This window comes from Sus scrofa, chromosome 13, assembly GCF_000003025.6.
Source record: "Sus scrofa isolate TJ Tabasco breed Duroc chromosome 13, Sscrofa11.1, whole genome shotgun sequence".
Lineage (NCBI taxonomy): Eukaryota > Metazoa > Chordata > Mammalia > Artiodactyla > Suidae > Sus > Sus scrofa.
This window is the reverse complement of record NC_010455.5, coordinates 13,200,802-13,211,602: the sequence shown is the minus strand read 5'-3', so window position 1 is coordinate 13,211,602 and position 10,801 is coordinate 13,200,802.

Below are 10,801 nucleotides of genomic sequence, written 5' to 3'. Positions count from 1 at the left end.
TTCTAACAAATGAAGGCTCAGTGGCAGTTAGCAACTTTAGGGAGGAAAATTGCGAGAGTAGAAGCATCCTGTGGTAGACAGAATAATGGCCCTCCAGAAATGTTCACGTCCTAATCCTTGGAACCTGTAAAGGATGTCCTTCCTTGGAACCTTTACATGGCAAACTAGACTTTGCAGATGCGATTATCTTAAGTATATTGAGAAAGGAGAGCATCCAGATTATCCAGGCGATTCAGTGTAATCAAAAGAGACTTGCTGGTCAGAGCATGCTGGTCAGAGGCATGCAGGTCAGAGTTAGAGAAGGAGATGCACTGAGGAAAGTCAGGATTGACAAGGAAGGGGCAAGAGCCGAGGGATGCAGCTGGACTCTGGGAACTGGGAAAGACCAGGAAACAAACTTTCTTCCAGAATCTCCAGAAGAAATGCAGCCCTGCCAGCACCTTGATTTTATAACTACTGGAGTCCAGAACAATAATGTAATACATTTGTGTTGCTTTAAACCATTAAGTTTGTTTTCATTTGTTACAGCAGCAAACTAATACAATGCCAAGAAGAAAAATTAACATGTACTACAAGTTGGAAAGCTTTTATGATGGTTGGTGGAAAATACTGAAAAGGGGAGTGGGTGGGAGAAATGGAATGAGGTGGGCAGATGTGAGCAATGCAAAGGAGGTGAAATCAATAGGGTAGAGTGAATAGGGTAGGGTCAGGGAAGAAAAAGGAGGCAAGTACAACGTTTAGTGCCAGTTGATGCCAGGGTTTCTATAAGGAGGAAGCAGTCATTAAATAGGATGCTACAGATATCAGGTAAACTGAGATGACAGTGATGTCCCTTGGCTTGAGCAATACTAAATTACTGGTAAGAGATGATCCAGCGGAGTGATTGGAATCACAGCCACAATATCACACACTGAGAAAAAGGATACTATTGAGAGATGTGTGGTGGTGAGTGAGGTGAGAGATATGAGGAATCTGGTTGGAGATATGGGAGTAAAAAAGTAGTTTTAAAGGATGTCTAAGACATGAGTAGTGTTACATACTGAAAGGAGGATTCAGTTGAGAGAGGAAATTTGGATATAGAAGAGAGATAAGGAGTTCCTGTCGTGGCACATCGGAAACGAATCCAACTAGGAACCCTGAGGTTGCAGGTTCGATCCCTGGCCTAGTTCGGTGGGTTAAATATCTGCCATTGCTGTGGCTGTGGCTATGGTGTAGGCTGGAGGCTACAGCTCGGATTCGACCCCTAGCCTGGGAAGCTCCATATGCAGCAAGAGCGGCCCTAAAAAGACAAAAAAAAGAGAGAGAGAGAGATAGATTAAAAAATAATTTCAAATGGATAATATCCTAGAGGGTAGGATGAAATAGAAGCAGGGAAACTGCCTCTATCTTAATACCATCAGCCAAGAGGATTCTAAATAAAGAGGTAACCATAACCAGTTCCTTGTATACAAGAGCTCAATTTTTAACTAATTAGTTCTGATGATTAAGTGTTCTTAATTTGGTTGCAATAGCCTGAGTTATCTCATTTCTGCCTCCAAAGCAAATTGTTCATATCCTATTCCGTAGGTGGGATTTTATACAGCCTTGTTTGAGATAGTATGAGATAACAAGAACAGTTCCACTTAGAAAGCTACGGATGCTGACTCTCTACCTCAATAGACCACAGACATATTGGTCGTAGGCACTGCTGGCCAATTGATTAATCCATAAATACCAAGTACAGTATAGATTAGCCATATATAAGACCCTAAGGACACCAAAAAAAAAAAAAACCATAAATAAAGCATGCCTCCCTTAAGAGACTGAAAACTAACTGTAGAAATAAATATCCTCATTAAAAGAGAGCTGACATTAGGTACTGGCTCACATGTGGGGAAATGAACACTCACATTGTACTGCTGGAAGGCGTATAAATTGTTACAACCGCTCTAAAAGGCAACTTGGCAGGGTCTTGTAAGACTGATGATGTCGTATCCTTCATCCCCATAACTGCATATTTAGGTATATACCTGAAAGAAATGGCCACACGTTAGAATAAGAGAACATGTGCAAGGATGGTTTACACAACCAAAAATTCAAAACCACCAACTAAGTTAGCACCACTGTGGAAATGGATAAGTGAAGTATTTTACAGTCATATGATAGAATACTACCAGTTAAAAGGAATTAGCTATGTAGCTATATATTAATAATGGTTTATCTCAAAAAGATAATAAGTTTGGAAAAGGAAATTAAGAAAATACACAATGTTACAGCATATGTGTAAATTTTTAAACACACACAATTTCATTTTTTAGATAAATACATATAAAGTGTAAAAGCGTAGGGAAGGTTCAGGGTGGTGATGCAGGAAGATCCTGAACTCACCTCCTGCCATGGACATAACAAGCCTGTGACTACATACAGAATGATTCTCTTGAAAAAGGACCTGAAACCTGGAGGAACAGGACTTCCACAATAAAGAATAAAAGGACAGCATAGGCAGGTAAGAGAGGCAGAGATACAAGTTCACCAAAGAAAAATGCACAGCCTAGCCACAGTGATTCACAATTAGGAGGAGTCACAACGTTGCAGGTCTTTTTCCCCTGGAGAATGAATGAGTCAAGCTTCGCATCAGTTACCATAATCACTAGATCTTGCACAGGAGAGACAAGCCTCCAAAACACCTGGTTTTGGGGAGTTCCCATCATGGCGCAGTGGTTAACAAATCCAACTAGGAACCATGAGGTTGCAGGTTCGATCCCTGGCCTTGCTCAGTGGGTTAAGGATCTGGCGTTGCCGTTGCTGTGGTGTAGGTTACAGACAGGGCTCAGATCCTGCGTTGCTGGCCCTAGAAAAGGCAAAAAGACAAAAAACAACGACAACAAAAACAAAACATCTGGTTTTGGAAACCAACAGGGAACATGTCCAAGAAACCTAATAACTGCAAGGAAGAGCCTGTAGAGGGCCTCCATACAGACTCACTTAACCCAAAAAACAGTGCGGCATTTTTTTCACACATGACTTTTGGAAATTAAGAAGGCAAATATTTGCTGGTCTTGATACATGTGTTTCCTGCACACTCTTACAATAGGCCAGAGAGGTCTCCAAACAACATAGTCATGGTAACCTGAACCAGGTCAATGGTTTAATTCTAATTTGTAGTCAATTAATTCTACTCTGTAGTCTACTAATTCTACTCATGTAATGTTTGGCATCATTTTATCAGTGTGAATTTTGAAGCCAAGTCAATTGATGTTACTTTGTATCATTATGACCATAAATCATGCATATTTACAGTATTTTCCATACGTGGAGCCTCCAAGTTTTATTAAATTAAGTCAGAAAAAGTTTGTCCTATGGGCTTGTATTATAAAAATGGAGTAACCTCCTTTAGTGTAAATATTAACTCACGTAGTATGAGTAAAGGGATGCTACACTACTTAGAGAGTGATGTAGAACAGGGGGTGAGAAATTTCCTCTGTATAGGATCAGATAGCAGATCCTTTTCACTTTGCAAGGCCACATTATCTCTATGGCAATTACTCATCTCTGCTGTTATAGTAAAAATAACCATAGATGATTCATAAACAAATGACAGTGACGGTGTTCTCATAAAACTTTATTTATAAAAATAGGTGGTTGGATACATTTGGTCCATGGGCAAGTTTGCCAAATATAGCCTTTTTTTTAGGAGCCTCATAATTATAAAATGTAATTCTTTCTTCATGTTTTGATTCTTGGGTTTACATCTTTAGGTAGTACTCTTTTTTTTTTTTTTTTTTTTTTTTTTTTTTTTTTAGTAACTACTATTTTAAGTAAATGGTACTTGTGGAAAGCCAGCTGGATAAGGAATCAAAGTCTAAGTTTTTTTTAGGGCCACATCCATGGCATATGGAGGTTCCCAGGCTAGGGGTCCAATCAGAGCTCCAGCTGCTAGCCTACACCACATCCACAGCAAGGCAGGATCCAAGCCACATCTGCGACCTATACCACAGCTCATGGCAATGCCAGATCCTTAACCTGATGAGTGAGGCCAGGGATGAAACCTGCGACCTCATGGATCCTAGTTGGGTTTGTTAATTGCTGAGCCATGAAGGGAACTCCCCAGAGCCTAAGTTTTTAAGTAAAAGCACAGACCCGTATCTAGTCTGTGACCATGTGAAGTCATATAACCTCTATGAGCTTCAGTTTTTTTTTCATCTGTCACATGGCAACTGCCTTCTGTTTCCAGGGCTAGTGTAGGATTCCAATGAGAGAAAGTATGATGCATTGTAAACTATGAAGTATTAAGTAATCCTAAGGTAGCATTGCTATGCAACAAAATATCTTAGTGTAGTAAGTGCCAGTAATAACTCATTAGGTAGTGTTATTTTAAAGAGGAGCTATTCTTTAGGATGGTTTTATGCTAAACCCTTACAAGACATTGGGAATATTCTCTTGTCCTCAGTGTCTTCTATCTATTGCCATCCATGGCCCAGAGCAGGAACAAGACATGTATCCTCATAACAATCCCTCTTAGTTTTGCTAGCATCATTTTTCTCTAATTCTTTTTTCACCAAGAGAGATAATTTTCCCCACTTGACCTGTTCCCCTAAATTTCAACACCTTGTTTTTTAAAGCTAACTTTTGCAATTCTAATTTGTACAGAATGTGTCCATCTACCTGTTAGCATTTTCATTATAAGTTCTGGTCATAAGCAGTCATAAAGCACATATTTTATTTTTATCTTTGTCTTTTTTTTTTTAAGGGCCACACCCAAGGCATATGGAGGTTCCCAGGCTAGGGATCGAATCAGAGCTACAGCTGCTGGCCTACACCACAGCAATGAGGAATCCAAGCCAAGTCCTAAACCTACACCATAGCTCATGGCAACAGTGGGCCTTTAACCCACTAAGCAAGGCCAGGGATCGAACCAGCATCCTCCTGGATACTAGTCAGGTTCGTTAGCCACTGAGCCACAACGGGAACTCTGAGCACATGTTTTAAAACAGAGTTATACATGTTGCAAATTGTTGGTCTTAATAGAAGGAATGCTCCATTTTCATTATACCTCTTCATGGGATTCTCTAAAGGACTCTTGAATGTCTCACATCTCGTTTTTATCTTCCCATCACTGAATTTAGTCCAGGTTTTATAGGTTCAGATCCTAAATGGGTGATATCTACTTTTCCTTAGAAAGACAAAGTCAAATGTCTTTTATGCTTTAAAAAAAAAATAGACACACTGGTACTATAGTACATATAGCTCATATTCCTACTACAGACACATTGTTTTCATTTTTTAAAGTTTTATTGAAATATAATTGATTTACAATGTTGTAATCATTTCTGCTATACAAAAAAAGTGATTCTATTATACATAAACACACATTTGATTCATCAAATTTCTGTTTTTTATTTATTTATTTTTTATTTATGTATGTATTTATTTTGCTTTTTTTAGGGCTACACCCAGGGCAAATGGAAGTTCCTAGGCTAGGGGTCTAATCAGAACTACAGCTGCTGGCCTATGCCACAGCCATAGCAATGCTGGATCTGAGCCTCACTTTCGACCTACACCACTGTTCAAGGCAACGCTGGATCCTTAACCCACTGGGTGAGGCCAGGGATCGAACCTGCAATGTCATGATTCCTAGTTGGAGTCATTTCTGCTGTGCCATGATGGGAACTCCTGATTCATCAAATTTTTTTAGTTTTTCAATAAAATTAAGAATAATAACATTATTTCTGAGTTAAATGAAAAAGTTTCAGTTTTGATTACAAAAAGAATTGATAAAATTTTAAACCAGGCTTACAGAACTCTAAACAGAAAGAGGCCATTTAAGTAAAATTGTCTATTCCTCTCCCCAGGTCATTTCACCCAAAAGACCTCTTGTGAATTAGAAACCTGTCAATTGGCTTGAAATTCATAAAAAACACTGAGAGAAATACAGGGTGATGACATCTACATTTTCCTGGAATCAAGGAGAAGAAAAATGACAATGGGGTCCTACTGTATAGCATAGGAAACTATATCCAGTCTCTTGGGATAGACCATGATGGAAGATAATATAAGAAAGGGAATATATGTATTTATGACTGAGTTACTTGGCTATATACATCAGAAATTGGCACATTAACTATATTTTAATTTAAAAATATAAAAAAATTAAAATAAGAAAAATGAGGAGTTCCCGTCGTGGCGCAGTGGTTAACGAATCCGACTAGGAACCATGAGGTTGTGGGTTCGGTCCCTGCCCTTGCTCAGTGGGTTAACGATCTGGCGTTGCCGTGAGCTGTGGTGTAGGTTGCAGATGTGGCTCGGATCCCGCGTTGCTGTGGCTCTGGTGTAGGCCGGTGGCTACAGCTCCGATTCGACTCCTAGCCTGGGAACCTCCATATGCCGCGGGAGCGGCCCAAGAAATAGCAACAACAACAACAAAAAGACAAAAAAAAAAAAAAGAAAAAAAAGAAAAATGAGGCAAAAGAGTGATAAAGATGTAAAACTAAAAAAAAAGAGAATATCAAAATACATAAATAGACTAGAACAAATGCTTATATAAACTGCTCTCACCAGGGCATGAAAATTGTCCAAATAAAAAGAGAGGCAGGCTGTATATTTAAAAAAAGAAACAATGAAGAAAAAAATTATGTTCACCTTCATGCATCTTATTTAGTACCCTGACAAACTGAGCCAAAATTATAGGGATGAAAGAGTTTCAAACTTCTCAAAGCATTCCCCAAGAAGGAAAATAAAATGGTTTAAATAAAATAAGAAAGGCTCATCTAAGAGAGTGATCTAAACTCCATAAGAATGGTGCCTTATACTTTGTGGCTCCAATTAGGTTCAGAAGAATGTGGATGGGACTTCACTAAGGCAAAGGAAACAACTGGAAATAAATCTAAAGGTAGACGGTCTTTTGGACTAGCTTTTAGATTTATACAAATGTCTTAAAAAAGTTTAGATTTTGCTTGTTAAAGTTTTTTCATTTTAGATATTTGAAATGTTCGAAAGTGTAAGATATAGTGAAGTTATAAATGTAGTTTTGAGGAGTTCCTGTTTCAACTCAGCAGTAATGAACCCGACGAGTAACCATGAGTACATGGGTTCGATCCCTGGCCTTGTTCAGTGGGTTAAGGATCTGGTGTGGCAGTGAGTTGCAGTGTAGGTGGCAGACGTGGCTTGGATCCAGCGTTGCTGTGCTTGTGGCATCAGCAGCTCCGATTCGACCCCTACCTAGTCTGGGAACTTCCAGATGCTGTTAAAGAAAAAAGGTGGTTTTGAGATATGTTTAAAAGAATCTTTTCAACTAAGTGTATGAATAGGATTAATTGCTCTTAAAAAGATGTCTTAAGTCTTTATCTCTAAAATTTATAAATATATTGATCATTAATAAAAAATAACTGGAAGTGTTCTTACTCTTATGTAAAACTACACAATTTTTTTTAATACCATATTTAGTGTATTCTTTTGCCACCCAAGTTTATGAATCCCAGACATGCGGATTAAGATAAACACAATGAGCTAATTCAGAAACAGTTGGGAATAGGAGTAATTACATCGCTGATTGGTCAAAATAAGGTTGGTGTGAGTGTGTGTGTGGCGGGGAGTTCATGCATGTGTGACAGTGTGTGGGTGTGTGTGTTTGGGTGGCAACTCCCTACATAAGGCCACTGGCCTAGTTAAGGAAAATGTCATTATTTTTACTGAAGTAAAGTTTTTGGAACTCCAGGTTTCTTCCCAAATAGTTTGCTCTCCACCTTCCCATGCAGATAGGGCTTTTTGGAGAACTTCCCTGCAGCACAAAGAATTGCTCTCTTAAAAGGACTCCAGTGTGTGCCCAGTGACCTTCTGTCCCAAGAGGGGAGGATCAAGGAGGACCTCCGCTAGATCATCGGTGAAAGAGTTAGCCTCCAACCTGGCCTAGGATTTGGGTCTTAATGATGATCTAGAGGCCTAAAGGCCATTCCTGCTGCTGTATTCTTTGTTTGTTTCTCTGTAGAACTCCTGGCTTTTTTTAATCAAGTTAAGAATTTTTTTTTTTTTTTTTTGGTCTTTTTAGGGCTGTACCCACAGCATATGGAGGTTCCAGGCTAGGGGTCAAATCAGAGCTGTAGCTGCCAGCCTATGCCACAGCCACAGCAATGGAGGATTCGAGCCACATCTGCAACCTACATACACCACAGTTCATGGCAACACTGGATCCCTAACCCACTGAGCAAGGTCAGGGATCAAACCTGCATCCTCATGGATACTAGTCAGGTTCATTAACCACTGAGCCATGATGGGAACTCCCAAGCAAATAAGATTTCTAAGGTTAGAGTAGAGGCTAAGGAAAAAGTTATTTTGAGGTTAATTATATTAGCAGTTTAATTATACATTAAAGAAAACTAACTACAAAGAAGTATTTGTATGCCTAACTGCTCCTGCCAGCAATTAAAAACCCTAATTGACAATTCATTAGGAGATTTGAAGGAAGAAAGGCATTTTATGCATTTCAAAGATTCAAAATTTCTTAAGCATATTTATTGAGTGTTTATGTGTGAAGCAGTGTGCTAGGCATTTGTTTAAAGGGCTTAGAACAATGTATTACAAGGTCCTGCATGTACATTTAGTAAGTATTGGCTATTATTACTAATAGATGCAATTTTGTGTGCATGTATTTGTGTGTGTGCCTGTTTCTGTGTGTCTACTTTCCGGTCCATAGCCATTTCTTTCTATCATCAAGCTTTTTGGGAGAGAAGAGGGAAAAAATAGAAAATGGAGAGTAGTAGAGATTTAAAGTGATCCTTTGTTAATTTGCAACAGACACATACATATATACACATGCACACATGCACGTGCACATGTGCAAATCTGGTGTGAACCTAGAAACACTCCAGTTCCGTGGAGTAAAATCTGAAAAATAATCTCCTCTGAAGATAGAGTGTTTATAAGAATTGGAAAAGGAAGGTACGTTGCCTTAGTCTGACAAACTTTTCGATAGAAAAGGAAATGCAGGTCTTGGGAGATGATGTAACTTGCTTAAAACACCCGGCAAAGATACACAAAACCAGACACTAGGATTTTATTTGGTACTCACTATTGCAACAGGAATGAGTCCAGCGTGAACTGAACTCATCCTCCTTTTGTTGTTCTTTAAAAGGGAAAATGAAAGCATAAAGAGGGGTCTGAGCATGGGCTCAGTGGGGTCAGGGAAGAGAAACAGGGCAAAGGTTTAATCAGGGTAAATGTGACACTGATCGGAAGTGTCTGCTGGCAGTGACCAAAGTTGGCAGTCCATCCTCCCACAGAACTGGGAGATAGCAGCCCTATGTTCGGATGTTGGCTAAAATAAATAGTAAATTTGGGGGCAGTGTTGAGTTTTCTCAGGCACGCACTTCAAAGGGGGTAGGGGTGTGGCCTTGGGCTGTTAGAAACTAGGTTGGTGTTTTGTTGAGGCTCAACCAGGAACAGGGCTCCAAGGACAATCATTTTCACTCCTCAGTAAAATTTCCAGTGGGGAGATTTCTGCCTGTGCTCAGCCAGATTTTGGTGATGACAACTGCATGAGAGCCCATCTGGAAATTTTACCTTGAAAACAAGCCTTCGCCCATCTTTGTGACATGAATCCAGCTTCACAGCCGTGAAGCCCTCTCTAGTTTGCAGGTCTTTGTACCCAGGACAGCAGGTCACTTGAAGCCCATCTGAGTGTTCTGAATTTAGTAAGTGAAGCTCATTGTGTCTAAAATGACATCATCTCACTCAATAGGTACACTCCCCCCCTTGTTATTATTTCTGCTCCAGCCAATATTTCCTGTGTCCTGTTGACAATGCTCTGGGCTCTTGAAATAGTCAGAACATCAGTGTAATAAATATCACACTGTCATACTCAGGATCTGAAGAAGCAGGCTTATGTACTAATGTCTTCGTCAATCTCTAAGTTATTTAAGCCTGAAATATCCTAGTTTCCTCAATAATCTATTTGATGTCTATCTCTGTGAAGGCTTAATCCTCTTTGAATCTATTTATATATTCACTCATCATTACCTCTTCAATATAATGACTCTAAGTTCATCTTCGAAATGAAACACAGCTTCTATTTGCTGCCCCACATGCAGCTTTGTCAAGTTCAACATGGTGACATTTTAGTGTATAGGAGCATGTCAGAAAAATGAAATGTGTTATAAACTGTCATCTATGTAGGCAGGCAGACATGGCCTGATATGTAGAGATAGTTGGTAGCCCTGAGACTATAGAATCAAAGGTATCAGAATCTTCTGACTGCTCACTTATCCTTAGGTAAAGCAAAAGATTCTTGATCTGTAGCAATTAATATCTCCTGATAAGCCACTCCTAAATTAAACAATCACTCGCCCTTATCAGAAAATGAAGACTACTGGGATATCCTTTAAATTGCCTCTCTCTCTTACACACACACACACACACACACACACACACACACACACACACACACCCCTTCCCAGTATTCCTGGATGAAGATTCACTTTTCTTACCTTGTTGAACACATGCTCTTTGTGTTTTTAGCTTATCACAGCACCAAGTGTACTGATGACCAAAAGTTGAGAGAGAAGGCTGCATTCTCCAGAACTTACTGTATTTTTTTTACAGAGTGTTATATTAAAAAGAGAAAGAGAAAGAAACGAAAGAAGAAAAAGAAACATTTTCCAAAAGGGGAGAGAAGTGACTAGGAAGTAGCTTTGGTTGCTGAAAAACAGCTGAAAACCAGGTAGGTCGCCAGTTCATTTTTTTCCCTTCCAGTCTCTTATGTCCATCTTGGCAGAACCATAATCACTAGGAGATGATTTAAAAGACTGAGGGCGTGGATGATCCTTAGAAA